General features: G+C 41.4%; 1 protein-coding gene across 5 annotated transcripts in view; it reads right to left on the bottom strand.

Annotated features, from left to right (window-relative positions):
* Tafa2 (TAFA chemokine like family member 2) overlaps positions 1–17,607 on the bottom strand; it is a 463,344-nt gene that overhangs the window by 372,107 nt on the left and 73,630 nt on the right. Inside the window, exon 1 of one of the 5 annotated variants that reach the window (XM_029482931.1) lies at positions 2,436–2,576. The exons of the other annotated variants lie outside the window; for them this stretch is intronic. The gene's annotated coding sequence lies outside the window, so the exon portion shown is untranslated. Of the gene's footprint in view, positions 1–2,435; positions 2,577–17,607 lie in introns of those variants that run through there. 5 annotated transcript variants of the gene reach the window in all.

Below are 17,607 nucleotides of genomic sequence, written 5' to 3'. Positions count from 1 at the left end.
TAATCCCATAGACTACAGAAGAAATGGTCCCTTAAATGGGCAGCATCTAACCTGCAGACTGTCCGGAATGCAGATACTATTCCATCCTTCTAAGACAGAAACTGAGGCCAATGAGGCTTAGAGTGTTTATGTAAGTCACAGAAACATCGGGGGAAAAAAAGCATCTTGGTCATTATGACAAGCTTCATCCTATGCTTTCCTATAGAACAGTATTCAGTCATGACACCTTAAGATGTGCACATACATACAAACAATTCAAGTCAACAAATCACATACGCAAGCTCTCTAGATTGGGAGGAAGTTTCCCAAATAACAGCTACAACCGGACCCTGTTTCTCAAGTATGTTCCACAATAAACAAAACTGGGAGAGCATGCTAAGGCTCCTAAAAAAAATCCTGAATTCTTAGTGATCAGAACCCTCTATAGTCTCCTTGCCACTGACCTGTGCCCAGCCAACTCACGCCCAACTAATGCGCCTGACACATGCAGCACTTTGGCTAGCACCAAATTATCAGGCTATCTCATATCCTTCTCTCTCATCCATGATCATGGTTATAATGAATCTAAACCGTAGCTGGAAATCACCATTGAAGACATTTGATGCTTGCCTGGTGTGGTCATTTTCTGTCACTAAAACAAATAACTTAAATAACGGCTTTGTGAAGAGAAAACGCTTGTTTTGCCTTCTGATTCCAGAGACCCTAAGTCCATGGCTGGTGGAGAGAAAATAAAATAAAACATCCCCCTTGTGGTCGCAAAAGGAGAGAGGCAGGAAGAAGACTGTGTGGAGGAACTGCCACCATTCCCCCAAGGACCTGCAACCAGGCTTTGAGGCTTGCCCATTTGACCTGCCTCTAGAAGGTTCCACTAGCTCCCAATAGCACAAGGCTAGAGATCAATACTTTACCATATAGACTTTAATAGACGTGCTGAGAGGAAGTCCTATTTGCATATGAGACATAAAGCTGGGGGGGGGGGCTTTGCCAGGGTGGGGGAAGGAGAGATTTTGGGGGGGAGGTGAAGCAACAGAAGAAAAGGTCTTGAAGGGTCAGTAGAGTTTGCTTGGCCAAGAAACTGAGCAAAGTGCTCTTTGCTGCACAATTAACTAGAAGAAAAAATTATAAGTGACAGTGTTTTCAAGCCCTCAGTATTCTGCCACTTTGTCCTCTCTTGATTATATATATATATATATATATATATATATATATATATTCAATTAAGTAATCAAGAAATACTCACCAACCTGGTACTTGGACAGCCATGGAATCTGGGCTCAGATGGGTATCACTACTGGTTTTAAAAATACGTTTCTAGGACCATTAACATACCAGACACAGTATCCTGACTTTTCAACAGCTCATGAGAAGAGCAGAGATTCTTTTCTTCACAAATTGTATCGTAAAGGTCACAATCAAATTAAACATCAACATTTATTAAAATCAAGTTGATACTTCCAGAGAATGAGAGTCTTCCCCCCAGCCCCCTTCTCCTACCTGGTGGCAGCTGCCTAGTGGCTAATCCTGATCCACATCAGCGCACCATGGTAACACAGAAGCCATCGTGGGATGCAAACTCACTGCTGAGACAGTAACCTCTGGGATCTTTCCTGGAAAACTGCGAGCGCTGAACTACATTCGATGACATTGTGGAACAGCTCCGAATTACCGTGGCACTGCGGAGCGCTAAGCTAGCTGCCCTCAAAAGCTAAACTAGCCCTTTACTATATAGCACAAGAGTGTGCCCAGAAGCTAATTCCCTCATCAGCGTGATGTAGAATAGGTGACAATAAAGAATGTAATGCGTTGGGAGCAGGGCTAACAACTCATGCTACTTAAAGCTACAGTGTTTAGTGCTCACAAATTTGACCTAAGATGACTCTGGGGCTCTCCTGAGCATGGCTGTTCTGTTATCTCCTTATCGACTGTCTAGCCAACCAAGTAACAAATATATACTTCACACACACACACATACACGTAGATATATACATTTGTGTGTGTGTGTGTGTGTGTGTGTGTGAGAGAGAGAGAGAGAGAGAGAGAGAGAGAGAGAGAGAGAGAGAGAGAGAAACAAGCTTCCTCGATCTCTCTTCATACAGATTGTTCTTATGCGCATGCGACCTCCGGCCCTTCGACAATAAATACCTGAACTCAATTATACAAGCTCCATTCCTGTGATCACAGCTCCCACTCAGAAAGGTTGTCAGAAAGCATTCTTCCACTCTGCTACCTCACACCCGTTACAGCCAACACCAGAGGAAATATTGACTAAAGTCTACTTGCCACTCATTCGGTAAGGTTGCTCCCCCAAAACGGCTGGCATTCGCCGTTCTAACGGGGACCCTTCTTGTAAACTGTCATTAATATTTGCTGTATGTCTTAACTGGACACTTTCATTTCTAATCCTATCCTGAGGCTGAAGTCAGGCACGCACTTACCCCATCCGAACCTAGGAGCATAGATACGGTACGATACGATACGGTCTCTGTGTACCGTCCAGTTCCAAATCTTCAAGTTAAAACAGCAACAAGAGTCGCGGGGAATGGCTATTCATAGACTACATGTTTCCCCACCAACACGTCAGGGCCCGCAGGACTGGGTGCTGTGTGCTGAGAGGAAATGATACAAGCGACAAATGAGGAACATCTAATTACTCAGTCACTTCTCAGATTCGGAGACAAAGGAAGGAAACCGAGAGTTCAGGATGAAACTCCATCTCCTCTAACCCTATTGTGCCTGTGTAGCACGGCACGCATTAAAGTAACATCGAGCCCTATTTTTAGACCTCTGAAACTCCAGAGGCATAAATCATTCCTGGCCACAGTCACCTTTGCATTAGCAATGCCACGCTGAACATTTGGCGAGATCCTACAACATAATGGGAAGCAAGTGGTATTTAGAATGAATAGCGATTACTCTCAGAGATTAAAATTAGCCTAAAAATAGATTATTTGGGGAGAAGATACTGGTTTGGCTTTTTAGTTGGTTGTTGTTGTTGTTGTTGTTGATGTTGTTTTGGGTTTTTTTCCCTCGCTGATTTGGTTGTTTTGTTCTGTTTTGTTTTGTTTTGTTGTTGTTTTTTCATAATACATCTAATTCTTTGTGACTTCAGCCACTGAGGACCTCTCTGAAGTGCACAACTGACTACAGAAGAAGAGAGACAACACAAAGAGAAGACACACTGGTCAAAGTGCTATTTTTATAACAAGGACATCAGTCATTATGGAAACAGAATCAAAAGGGAAATCTCCAACCTAGTCGCCCTCTCCATCGAGATAGTAAAAGACGAAGATTTTTCTTATATGATTGAGTAAGCATGAAACCTGCCTGTAATATAAATACATCAAAGTAACCTGCTAGCAGATACAAAGACTAAACATTATCTTATGTTTGATATGTCAGACAAATATTAATAATTTCATACAGCTTCAAGATAAGCAATAATAACTTCTCAAGTAAGAAAATTCACCAGCACCATTTCACACATTTCATTCCAATTGTGTACCTAGAGACTGGGAGTCCATCTACACTACCTAGCTAGGTGGTCCTCAACCTTCCTGATGCCGCGACCCTTTAATACAGCTCCTCGTGTTACGGTGAACCCCAACCATAAGATTATTTCTGTGGCTACTTCAGATCTCTAATTCTGCCACTGTTATGAATTATAATCTAAACCTCTGTTTTCTGGTGATCTTAAGCGAGCCCTGTGAAACGGTCGTTTGCCCCAGAGGGGTTCTCTTGGCACTCAGGTTGAGACCTACTGGGCTAACTGGTGTTATTGAGAACAGACTCAGAGTTCTCATATTTTCATGACAGAAGGCTCTGGAATGTGAACAGCCTGCCCTCTTTGAGCATCCTAGCTGGGTTTAGACTCCTATGATTCCAGAGACACTGAGAGCCTAGGGTGCTTTCTCCCTAGGGGCTTATATTTCAAAGGGATGGCCTCCAGACATTCCTAAGTCCTAAAGCTGACAAAAGGTCCAAAAGGATTTTAAAAAGTCATTTCAAAGACAGGAGAAAATACAATTACAAGTTCTCTGAGCTAAAGACTTTTTTTTTAAAAAAAGGAGGGGGTAGAAGAAATGTTCCTGTCCTTGTAACAGGAAGAACTCAGCCTCTATTTTAATTTTTATTGCTTGCACTTCGTTCCAGTCACTGTGATTACCATAATGCAAACTTTTTTACAGAGGACACGTGACTACCGCCAAGTCCCTAAGACAGAGGTTTAAAAAAAAAAAAAACAGCAAAAAGAGCTATAAAATGGTAATGGTTTCTCCACCATTAAATCAGAATAAATTAATATGTCATGCCAAACCACATACATTTGGACTAAGATGATTATTGATAATATAGCTCGCCAGGGGAAAAGCAAATTCTTAATAAGCCTTTGTTTTCCTGCCCATCCGACAGGGATGATGATTTCATTTTTAATTTGTTCGGAAGTAAATTTATAATGATAGTGAAAGGGAAACAATCGGCTGCTCCCTCGCATGAGATTATCTATATAATCATTAGCCATTAAAAATGTATTATGTTGCGTACAAGGAGGAGTTCTGCATTCACCTAAATAATGCATTCCACCCGACAAAATGCAGAGCAGAGATGAGTTAAGTGTGGCAACTTACCAAAATCCTGATCCATCCTACGGTTGGCTGTCGGTGCATGGCCATCGTAGAGCGCCTTTTCCTGACGCTTCTACCTTCATACCGTGATTTCCTGCTAAGTGCTCTGATGAAGCACCATCTAGTGTTAGCATTGAGAGGGATGCGTCATGCTAATCAATAGCCAAATAAACCCACCAGAAGTCAGAAGAGATGCTCAGAGGGTAAGGCTTTCTGGCCAGCCCTGTAGAGGGCAACACCTAAGGGAGCCACCCAGAGCATGCTGCCATTAGCGGCTCACAGACTCGACTTAGGATGGTGTCTGTTCACACTCAAAGAACAGTAGGCATAATCCTAGTTCATGCTACACAGTATGATAAATGTAAAGAAAAGTAGAATGTCCACTGGTTGGGTGCAAATATCTGCACTGGACTCTTTCAGCTGCTTGCTGGGTCTTCCAGAGTGTGGTCATGCTAGGTCCCTTGTTGTGAGCACTCCAGCTGACCCCTGTTGATGAATTAGGGAAGGCTGAAAGAAGCTGAGGAGAAGGGAGATTCTGTAGGAGGACCAGCAGTCTCAATTAATCTGGACCCCTGAGATCTCTCAAACACTGGACCACCAAACATGCAGCATACACCAGCTGATATGAGGCCCCCAACACACATACAGAAGAGGACTGCCAGGTCTGTGTTCATTCAGAGATGATGCACCTAATCCTCGAGAGACTGGAGGCTGGAGGCCCCAGGGAGTTCAGAGGTCAGGTAGGGAGGGGCATCCATGTGGAAGCAAGGGGCTGGGAGGAGGTATGGGATGTGGAACAGTCAGAGGGTGTATGGGGGAGGGTGGCCAGGGGAAATAAAGCATGGAGTGTAAAAAAATTAATTAATTAAAAAGAAAAGCATAATGATTGTATGAAAATACATGAGCCTCCTAATTCAGGTATTTTCCCAAAAGTTTTCTGGCTTCTCCCATCTGGGAGAATGAAGGCAAAAGAGAAGGACGTTTTGAATTCCTAATGTAAATTTCTACACTATCAAATCTGAGTTTCCTCTAAAGATGGCATCCCAGTCAGCTTCCTGAGAAGCTACAGAGCAATACCAAACCACCATTCAGTGTACTCCACTTTACATGAACGCAGAGGTTTGCTACTTCAGCGCTTGTCCCTAAGATCCCACCGTGATGGCAGCTGCCTCCTAGCTGTTCCCTGAGAGAGACCTCTGCCAGAGCCTGACCATTACAGACGTGATATGGATGCTTGCAGCCAACCATCGAACTGAGCTGACTGGGCGCGCAGGGTCCCAAATGGAAGAACTAGAGGAACGGAATGACTGAAGGAGCTGAAGGGGTTTGCAGCCCCATAGGAAGAGCAACAATATCAACCAACCAGACCCTCCAGAGCTCTCAGGGACGAAACCACCAACCATGGAGGGAGCCGCAGCTCCAGCCACATATGTAGCATATAATTGCCTTATCTGGCATCAATAAGAGGGGAGCCCCTTGGTCCTGTGAAGGCTCAATGACCCAGTGTAGGGCACTGAATGTAAAGGCACTGAGGCAGGGAGTGTGTGGGCGAGTGGGGAACACCCTCATAGAGGCAGGGGGAGGAGGGAAGGCATAGGGGGATTGTGGAGGGGAAACTGGGAAGAAGGACAACATTTGAAATGTAAACAAATAAAATAATTTAAAAAGTGAGAACAGCTCCCCTGCCAGGAGCCACAGCAGTAACTGAGAGATTTGTGTGAGAGAGTTTCTCCTCCCAGTAGTAGTGTCCTGTTTCTGCAGGATCGCCACTTCCCTTTGACCTCAGCAGAGGTCACATGGACCCAACCCTTCCTTCCCCACCTCCCCATCAGACCTTCCACTCAGGTCAAGACAAAACGCCCACAGGAGAAACCTGCTTCTCAGCGTTTCTCAGACTTTAATTTTTGCTTTCATATTTGGATCCTGCTCAAACCCACCCTCGCCTGAGCCTGGGAGTAAAAGTAGTTAAGGAGTAAAAACAAATCAGGTTGCTTTTCAACTCTGGAAAATACACATTTTATTTTAAATAATAAAAGAGAGAGAATCAAGAGGAAGAGTTAATAAAGCTGTGAGAAAGTGGGGACGGGGCGGGGGGGACAAAACCCCATGTCAAAATAAAAAAGGAAAGTGCGAGTACTGGAGGATTATTAAGGCAATTGTTTCCTTTGGTTTAGGCTCCTGAAGTTTTCGTTAGTTTTTTTTATTTTTTTAAGAATTCTAATATAATAGGGTAAGATAATTTTTTTTCAAGATTTATTTATTTATTATATGTAAGTACACTGTAGCTGTCTTCAGACACTCCAGAAGAGGAGGTCAGATCTTGTTACAGATGGTTGTGAGCCACCATGTGGTTGCTGGGATTTGAACTCTGGACCTTTGAAAGAGCAGTCGGGTGCTCTTACCCACTGAGCCATCTCACCAGCCCAAATTTATTTTTTAAATATTTTTTATTTATCTTTCTTTCTTTATTACTTTTCATTTTTTACAGCCCTGTCTTTATCCCCCTCCCAACTGGCCTTCCCACAGTTCCTCATCCCATACTTCTTCCCTGATCTCCAAGAGGATGTCCCCACTCCCCCACCCCACCCTGCCAGGCCTCCCCACTCCCAGGGCCTCAGGTCTCTAGAGGGTTAGGTGCATTTCCTCTCACTGAGGCCAGCCCCAGAAGTCCTCTGCCATATATGTGTTGAAGGCCTCACATCAGCTGGTATATGCTGCCTGGTTGGTGGCTCAGTGTCTGAGAGATCTCAGGGGTCCAGGTTAGTTGAGACTGCTGGTCCTCCTTTGGGGCCGCCCTCCTTCTCAGCCTCTTCCAGCCTTTCCCTAATTCAACGACAAGGGTCCCTGACTTCAAACCATTGGATTTTATTTCTTTGTATAAGTGTATGTATGTATGATTGTATGAATGTATGTATGTATGTATTATGTATTATTTGGGGGGTAAGATATAGAGTTGTGTACCACATGAGTGCCTGGTGTCCCCTGAAGGCAGAAAAAGGTGCAAGATTCAATGGAACTGGACTGACAGACGTTTATGGGCTGTCACATAAGTGCTGAAAAACCTTGACAAGAAGAGCAAGTGCTTTCAAATACTCAGTCATCTCTCCACAGCCCCAGCTTAACTTTTGTGTGTGTGTGTGTGTGTGTGTGTGTATCTATAAATGTATGCATATATACATATTCATGTGTACATAGATACATATACACATGTGTATATACGTATATTTATATATATTATACATACATACACATAAATGTATATAGAAATGTTTGTGTACATATACTGCATATTATGTATAGTATGTAGTAAATATACATAGTATATACTATACTGTATATATTTATATATACTATGTAGGATATATAAATGTATGTATATGTACATATATAACTAACATATATTAGTATATTGCATTCCTTCAACTCCTTCCATGGCAGCCCACCAATCTTAAATCAATAGCCTCTTTTACTTTGATTGTTATTGTTACCTATAAATGTATGGATAATTATGCTCTGTTATATAAATATGCTCTGTTATATAAATATAACCTGCCGAGTCCACTTCTGCTGTTTGTGTGGGCCTCAGGGAAGACCCCATTGTCCTAGATAACCAATTGAGGGCTCATCCCAGGGAGAAGTTAATCTTCCTTTCTCAACAGTCTTTACTTAAGTTCTTCGCCTAGGGATGAAGCCCTGTAAGATTTTTCTCCGTCCATGTTAGCATGTCTATTGATATTGCCAGTGTTCCTGTCTTCTTTGTACAGTCATTCCAAGGAGGGACTTCCTGGTATTCTAACTCTGAACAACTTTTCTACCCCTATTCCTCAATGTTCTCTGAACTGCAGATATAGGAGCCGTTATATTTACCTGAAACTATACACAATACATATAATTGTGTGTGTGTAAGTTATACCTCTTAGTCTCACAATGCTTTTCATATACATGTCTGTGCATATTTGTGCATGTGTGTGTGCGTGTGTGTGTGAGTGTGAGTGTGTGTGTGTGTGTGTGTGAAGTTATATTAGTTGGTCTCCTCACAACTACCACAGACTAACAAAAAAGGCAGTACCAAATGAGAAATATTCTTTTAAATGGTTGGTCAGGATAGTCCATGTTACTCTCAAAGCAACATAGGGTACCACTGTGGCCCTTGGCTGCCTCTAAGAGGTTAAAGATGAGCCCCCATTGGTGAAGACACTGAATCCTTGAAACACAAGACTTTGTCCTGGTACTGGATTTAACCTGAAATCCTCTTTTCTTCATTCTAACTTCCAAGTTATCAGAAAATGCTATTCAAGCTGCCAAGGGAGAAAAGCATTAACATGAACAACAAGCTACAGTACCTGAGACCCATGACAATACCAGCATCATCACAAACGTGCAATGGTGGCACTCACGTACAGGCGGAAACCAACAGCTGTCTAATTGATTTAAGGTCTACTAGACAGGCGTGAAACCCTGGTGCTGGACATCTACCCAGCTTGCCAGGGCTACTGGGGACTTCAGAGACGAGTCTAGCACAGTCACTGTGCTAAACGAGCGGAATTCCTTACTACATTTGTACGTCTCATCCTTAAACCCACAGATAAGTCTAACTAATACACCTCATAAAAGACCCTTCGTTTTATACCACATGGAGAGCACCACAAAAGTCACAGCTCGACACAGTGCCTGGACCAGAGGTCCTCAGCCTTCCTAATGCCACAACACTTCAATGCCGTTCCTTGTGCTGTAGTGACACCCAACCACAAAATTATCCTCATTGCCACTTCATAACTGTGCTTTTGTTATTGTTATGATCCATAATATAAATACCTGAATATGTGCCACTGTAAAGGAGCTGCTGATCTCCGAGGGAGTCCTGACCCCACAGGTTAAGAACCACTGACCTTGAGTAGTCAATTGTACAGCCCCCAGACCTGGGAGATACACCTGAGGTGACTTTCTTAAGGAAGACTAGCGTTAAAGTAAACTGCACTAGGAAGCATGGAGCAGAGTCACTTCCTCAGGGCGAGCACAGACATCGCAGCCTCCTGAGTTGATAGTTCCCAGCTGCTTATTGACAGCAACAGCCTCCGACACTCACCGACCAAAGCTTTGTGTTTCACTTTGGTTAAAATGTTTCTAGGTAAATAAAATAACACTAAATGAATACAAACGACTGCACTTTAACGTCATTATCAGTACTTGCTGGAGAGCATTAGAATTGTAGTCTCTATCTGCTAATCTGCTCTGGAAGCTGTGAAAGATTATTTTAAAGGTTTTATTCTTAGTCCAAGAAATATTTCAGTAACAACGTTGCTAGGTGCATGAGGCCCTGGGCTCCCCTTCCCGGCTCCAAAAACAGTAATTTGGGGTTACTCAGGAGTTAAGAGCACTTGCTGACCTTCTAAAAGATCTGGTTCAATTCTGAAGACCCGTGTGGCGGCTCACAAGCTGTAACTTCTCATCCAGGGATCCTATGTATCGGTCTGGCCTCTATGGGCACCAACCATGTATCTGGAATACATTCAGACATATGAACGCAAAATATCTATACAGAAACAAGAGAAAACCTCACTCACATTCACTGTCTTTTTATTGTTTGCTTGTTTACCAGGCTTGGCAGTTCACTTCCACGTGAAGGCATTTTTCAGGTGTACATTATTTCTAATGTGTATGAGAAAATTAAATTGTTTAAGAGTTCAAACATGCATAATGGCTGCCTAAACAATTGAAAATAATTTGTTAAATCAACTAAGCAAAACATTATAGAACATGGGTCAAGCTATTAAAAACCTCCAATTAGTAAAACTTTCAGCAATAATAATTAGTTCTATTGTTAGGCCCAACTGTGTGATTAGATTAAAATCCACAACCAGGCTGTGGAGCTGTAGTTTTGGTTTTTTGTTGTTGGTTTTTTTTTTTTTTTCATTTTAGGTATATTTATTATATTTTGCATCTGGGTGTTTTGCTTACATATAATGTATGTATTTACACCATTCATGTGTCTGGAGATCAGAAGAGGTCATCAGACTCCCTGTCACTAGAGGCACAGACAGTGTGAGAATCCATGTGGATCCTGGGAACTGAACTCACATCCTCTATGAGAACAAATGCTCTTAACCCCTGAACCATCTTTCCAGCCACTGAAGTTGTGATATTTCCACTTTTCAGAAAAGCAATGTGTAAGCTACAACTTCAGATATCTACCATGAGTGAGGGTCTATTGGACCTAAAGCCTGTGGTATTGACCGTCACTTGACACTCTCAGTCACATGAACAGGAAGAAGCTGCGTCAGGATTGCATAGGTTGTCTTTTTGAGATTCATTACATAGCCTTAGTTCTTTTTCTATTGCTGTGATAAACCACCATAGCCAAGAAAATTTATAATAGAAATAATTTAATGGGGGGGGGGGGCGTTTACAATTTCAGAAGGTCTCTAGCATAGACCACGGCAGCAGACAGGCTGACATGGTACTGGAGTAACAGGTAAGAGCTCATATCCCATGACCACAGGCAGAGTGAGGTGCTATGAATAGCCCAAGTCTTTTGAATTCTCAAAACCTACCCCTTAATGATATGCCCCCTCCAACAAGGCCAAATCCCCTAACCCTTCCCAAATGGCCCCACCAACTGGAGTCCTGGTTTTCAAACATATGAGCTTATATATTAAGGGTACTTTCATTCAAACCCTCATATTAAGAGTGCCCAGCAATTTCTCCCAAAACTGTTATTTTGTTATTAACTTGTCATTTATCCCAAATGGGCAACATATTAACTCATAGGCTTCATGTGATTAAAATGTCTTTGAACCCGTTATAAATTAATTAAAACATGATTTTTGTCATTTAGACTGAAGCTAACTTCTAAAAAAATATATAATGGCTATCCTTTAAAGTATTTTCTCAAAACTGGCTTCCTTTAAGTAAGGGCTTATCTATAATGTAGTTTTTTTAAATCTTAATTCCAAATTCACACGAGAAGCAAGTACAGTAATCTTGGCTACAACGTTATCAAACTGAAAGCACAGAGCAGTGCCTTCTATGTACAGCCTATGTGAGCCTCTCCTTGTCCCCAGATTCCAAGTTTCTATGCCAGATCCCCTGACCCTTCAGCATAAAGCCAATATTCCACACGGGTTTGACATTTTTTTTCTATTTATCACAGCATATCACAAAAGCTATGGTAAGAATTTTACAGTTCACCAGTCTTTAGCCTTGGGTCAAGCCCTCTCACAACTCCATCTTTCTCAGTTCTCGTTGGTAGAGGCCACTGTATCTAAACAGACTTGAATGAGTATACAGTGCCAAGTCCACATCTTCAGACCGTAAATCCAAGTACACAAAATACCACCAAATATTTATATATATTTATGGTTTTGCACTGGTGTGATGGAGATGATATCTGAATATATTGAAAGAGTCAGTGGTTTAAAAATTAATAAATAATTATAATAGGAGGACATAAAATTGGAAGGCCGATATGATAGGGAAATCTGAGGGGAGTTGGGATAGCAAGGGTTATATGTATGTGTTATATATATGTAAGAAATACATGTTGCAGGGCTGGAGAGATGGCTCAGCGGTTAAGAGCACTGACTGCTCTTCCAGAGGTCCTGAGTTCAATGCCCAGCAACCACATGGTGGCTCACAACCATCTGTAATGGGATCTTATGCCCTCTTCTGGTGTGTCTGAAGACAGCTACAATGTACTCATATTTATATAATAAATAAATAAACCTTTAAAAAAAGAAATACAGGCTGTATACATGTGTGTGTATATATGAAATTTTCAAAAAAAATAAAAATTTTTAAAAGGAAAAAGAAAAACATCATCCTGCCCCCTCACACCTACTGTCCATCACCGTCACCCTTTCGTGCAATAATTTTAGATTTCAATCAATCATGAGGAAAAGCACAGGAGGGTCCACTAGACCTCACTGCTACTCTGGTGTCAGTAAAATATCAGACATCAGCAGCCTTTCCTGTCCTGGGCCGCTGGCACAAGAGGTGATGATTTCATTGAGTAAATGACAGACAGATTGAAACAACAGAGATTTGAGGATGGTAGCATGATACTATTTTCCTGTAACTTGTGGGTCCTTCCTTATCTCATATGCATCTGTGGGGCACACACTGTAGGCTTCATCTGGAGCAGCAGGCAAGCCTCCAGCCTAGAACCGGTCACAGGACAAGATGCCCCAAGGTACCCAGCTGTGCTCCTCTTAGGTCCACACATCCCAAAGCCTTTGGAGACAGGTAAGCTGGAGACAGTGAACTGTCAGAAGCTCTAATACATACGACTGCTGCTCTTGGAGGAAGAGGAAACATAAAGGATGCTCGTCGGCTAGCACCTTCATCTTGGGCTTCTCACCTCCTGAGTTACGAGAAAATCTTTCTCTGCCATCTACGGTCACCCAACTGGCAGGGTTTTATCCTGGCAGCCTTAACAAACCAAAACACACAGGTTCCATTGCAAACTAGTGTATTCAAATCCTAGTGGTTGTCTATTCATTTTTTTTAACTTTTTTTTATTACGTATTTTCCTCAATTACATATCCAATGCTATCCCAAAAGTCCCCCATACCCTCCTCCCGACTCCCCTACCCACCCACTCCCACATTTTGGCCCTGGCGTTCCCCTCTACTGGGGCATATAAAGTTTTCATGTACAATGGGCCTCTCTTTCCAGTGATGGCCGACTAGGCCATCTTTTGATACATATGCAGCTAGAGTCAAGAGCTCCAGGGTACTGGTTAGTTCATAATGTTGTTGCACCTACAGGGTTGCAGATCTCTTTAGCTCCTTGGATACTTTCTCTCGCTCCTTCATTGGGGGCCCTGTGATCCATCCAATAGCTGACTGTGAGCATCCACTTTGTAAGCCGACATCAGACCCTTCTTGCTGGCTAGTTCCTCTGTTTGGTTGGGGTTTTTAATCTACGACTATATTTATATTGTATTCCATTTGCAGGAATTCGGGTAGGTTTACTTTTGCTGTTCTGGAACAAACTGCTTCCAATTTTGTTCCAAAACACCAAACACAGTACATTTTAGGAAGTATTTTAGGAATATGTAAATATTCAATATTTACATCTGAAATTCTACTACTGATCCAGAGTACTGAGCTCAAAACTCAACAGATTTCGAGGATGTGTCTGTAGCCTGATATTGTAAATGTTCAACACTTCAAATGCCTCAAGTATCTTTATGGGCTTTCAATTTTTTTATATTCTAAAAACTGGCTTTTCCTTTAGAAAATATGTGAAATCATTTTGTGAGGTAACAAAATTAATCATGCCTACCCTTCCATTTCATATGAAAAAGACATAAGATCTAACATGAGTTTTTCTGGGGTTTTTTTTTCAGCATGTGACATATGTGTATTCACTCACACATGCCCATGTTTGCATGTGGAGGTCAAGAGAGCAATGTGAGACACCTTCCTGGGAACGGAACTCAGGCTGCAAGTTCAAGCAGCAGGGATCTTTACCCATTAAGCCATTTCGCTGGCCCTAAAATGTTTTTCATGTAGCCTAATCTAAAAATGCATCAGTAGAGAATAAAAAGACGGAAGCAGAATACAGCCTGCCATACCAACTATTAGCATATAGTCAAATACTAAATTTCCTTCCCGGTTTGGGAGAACATTTCCCTCTGGGTACCTGAAGTATACAACACAAGCCTTGTGCATAACAGACTCTCATTACTGGTAAGGTATGATCCATTTTAATGTAGTTATATATCCATTTTTAAAATGGTTTCATATCTTGAAGTTATACTTACATCGTTTTCCCCTTCCCCTCCCCCTCCCTCAACCCCTCCCATACACTTCCCTCGCTCTTACATGGCTTTCTGTTGCACACATGTGAGAATTATGAGTTACCTAGAAGCAGACATATATGCTGAGTCATATGATATAAGAGCAGCCATTTTTTCCAAAATGTTTAAAAACGTCTCAAATGAGGAGACCAATTTGCATTTTGACCAGAAACAAGCCTACGGTGGACCTCTATCCTCTCAATAGTGGATAGCACTAGATTCTAGTTTTCCCTAAAATAAGACTACAGTGCAGTAATATCATCTGCGTCCACTTTTCCGTGGTGACTGATAAACATGACTCGTCACACTGTGCCTTCCTGTTTCCTGGCTGACCACCTCAGTTTCTTCCTCGATGACATGTCTACCGATGAAGTCATTCATTTTCCAGACTCACTGTGTGTGATTCTTGTGTTGCTGACAATCAGCCCTTTGACAATTTTGTAGATGTGACAGAACTTTTCATTTTCTTAGAAAGCTTTCTAGATGAACCAGAGTTCTTAATGTTAACAGGGTGAAATGCACATATTTTATAATCAATGTATTTGGTTCCCTATACAAGAAGTGTTTTCCTAAGTCTATCTATGTAATCCATTTACTATGTTTTCCATTAAGTGTTTAAATTTTTCCTTTTGACGTTTACATCTTTGCTCTGTCTTGAGTATATTGTGTTGAGTGAGAGGCACGGCTTCTTTTGCGTATGCTCTTAGACGGTGACTGAATGAATCATCTATTCTTTAAGCACTTAGCTTCACTACAGGGTGTGGCTGTTGAATGAGTCTCACAAAATGATTTCAAATCTTTATAAATTAGGTAAAATTCCAATTATTTATGTGTTTTTCTAAACAAAAACAAATCTTGCACAGTAGTACTTAAGGTTGCTCATTTTATAAAATACTGTAAGAAGGGACTTCAAAAACGATTCAAGATGATTTGAATTATAAACATGTACTGCTCTTGCCAGGGACTAGAGTTCGGGTCTCAACACCATCCAAGCTTCACATTGCACAGCCAACGGTAACTCCAGGTTCAGGAGATCTAATCCCTTCTTCTGGGCAGATTACATTCATACACACACACACACACATACACACAAATGCACACACAAATGCACACACACATACACAAGTAAATACACACACACAAATATACACACAAACACACACACACAAATGCACACACACATACACAAGTAAATACACACACACAAACACACACAAATACACACACACAAATATACACACATACACACAAACATACACACACAAACACACACACACATACACAAACCAATACACACACAAATGCACACACACATACACAAGTAAATACATACACACATACACAAACACACATACACACACATACAAATGCACACACATACACAAATAATACACACACACACACACACACACACACACACACACTTTCAAAACTAAAACCAGGAGCTGGAGAGAGAAAAACCACTCTCCACCTTTGGACCTGCATGCTGGCTCTCAACCACATGCACCTATAGTCCCAAGAGCTCAGATGTCCACTTCTGCTTCTTCAGGCACCAGATATTTTTGAGATGTGTTTACATACACGCATGCACAAGCACATAAAATAAAAATAGGTAAATAAAAATAACTGTATAGGCATTCACAGTGCTATATATAGATTTTGGGTCTGGTTAATTTTGGTGTATTTTTTATTTGCAGCTTTTTTTTTAATAACGTTTAAAATAAATCTTCAAAAAAAACCTTTAAAAATGTTTTTTAAAAGTACATTAACAATTATTTTAAAAGAGGGACAGCATGAAGGTGGTTTGTCTAACCCTGAATACTCCCAACTCCTCCGCCAAGTCCTACTGATGAGTCTCTTTGATTGGCTGCAGCAGAGAGAGGAGGAGGAGCACACACAGGCAGACAAGTGTGATCATTGCTCCATGTTCCTATTTTCTATTCCCCATCACCTTCTACTTTGGAATTTCCACTGTGGCTAGGTTTGTTTTACAATCACTGTTATATTAATTATTTTGAATACCACTTTAAAATGAAGTGGCATCACTCTCTACCTCACAGGTAAGTAAGGAATGACACGCCCAAAGTAGATGCATTGCCAAACATTCATTATATCAGAGGAGCTTTGGTTTCTCTGTGCTCGCCCCATCATCCAGTGACTTCTCAAGAGGTTTAACTTTGAAATCGTTTAACCAAAAAATATATTAAACATCGACTTCTAGTGAGGCACTGGATACGACACGGAGCAAAGTTTGAACTGCAGTAAAATCAGTAACTTAAAAACGCAACTGGATACAGCATTACATAGCAGACATAGCCAAAAATACTGTGGTTCTTTTAGCGATTGCTAAGCACATGCATTTCAGTGGTCTCATTAAACAGGCATTTGGGGTTCTCTTTTTAAAGCATCCATTTAATAATTTGATGAGGTAGGAAATCTAGATTAGAAATAGTCTACACTGGTAAAAGTCCTTAAGTGAAATTCATTCCCAAGCGTGCTCTGAGAGACAGCAAGGAAGAACATGAAATGTCTTACACTGTCAGGTGAATAATTTTCTCACAAACTAAGGGATGGGGAGAGAAAATAAAAAATAGTCTTTTCAAACCATTTCTGTGGAATAGCCAGACATTATTCTAGCATACATGGGCATACTGTGACAACTCGTGTTAAGTTAGTTTTGGGTTTCCAGTAGCCTCAGAAGCAAGCGTTCACATAAAGTTATGGCGTCTGAAATATTCACATAGGTCTTCTACTTTCCAATCTCTCTCCATCCTGTCTGTCTCCTATACCTTTACTGCCTTTGTTCGGCCCACCCACCACACTGCACTATTCCATCCAGGCTCACACTGCCAATAGATGCATATCAAGTTTTATGAATGCCACATGGAAGTTCCAACCCTCTCTCTCTCTCTCTCTCTCTCTCTCTCTCTCTCTCTCTCTCTCTCTCCACTCAACATCACATCCACTGCGAGCCCTGGATTCTTCTGAAGTAACGACTACCTTTAATCTTTTAAGCCAAAACACATCACTATGAGAAATTCAGAAGGGTTTTATCCTTTACCAGGAACTGAATATAATCATAAATCTCTCAAGATGGTCATAGAAGAAAATATAGTGCCACAGAAAGAAAGGAAGAAAGAAAGAAAGAAAGAAAGAAAGAAAGAAAGAAAGAAAGAAAGAAAGAAA

This window comes from Mus caroli, chromosome 10 (genome assembly GCF_900094665.2).
Source record: "Mus caroli chromosome 10, CAROLI_EIJ_v1.1, whole genome shotgun sequence".
NCBI classification, from domain to species: domain Eukaryota; kingdom Metazoa; phylum Chordata; class Mammalia; order Rodentia; family Muridae; genus Mus; species Mus caroli.
The sequence above is the reverse complement of the archived record's forward strand: the minus strand, read 5'-3'. Positions and strand labels throughout refer to the sequence as shown.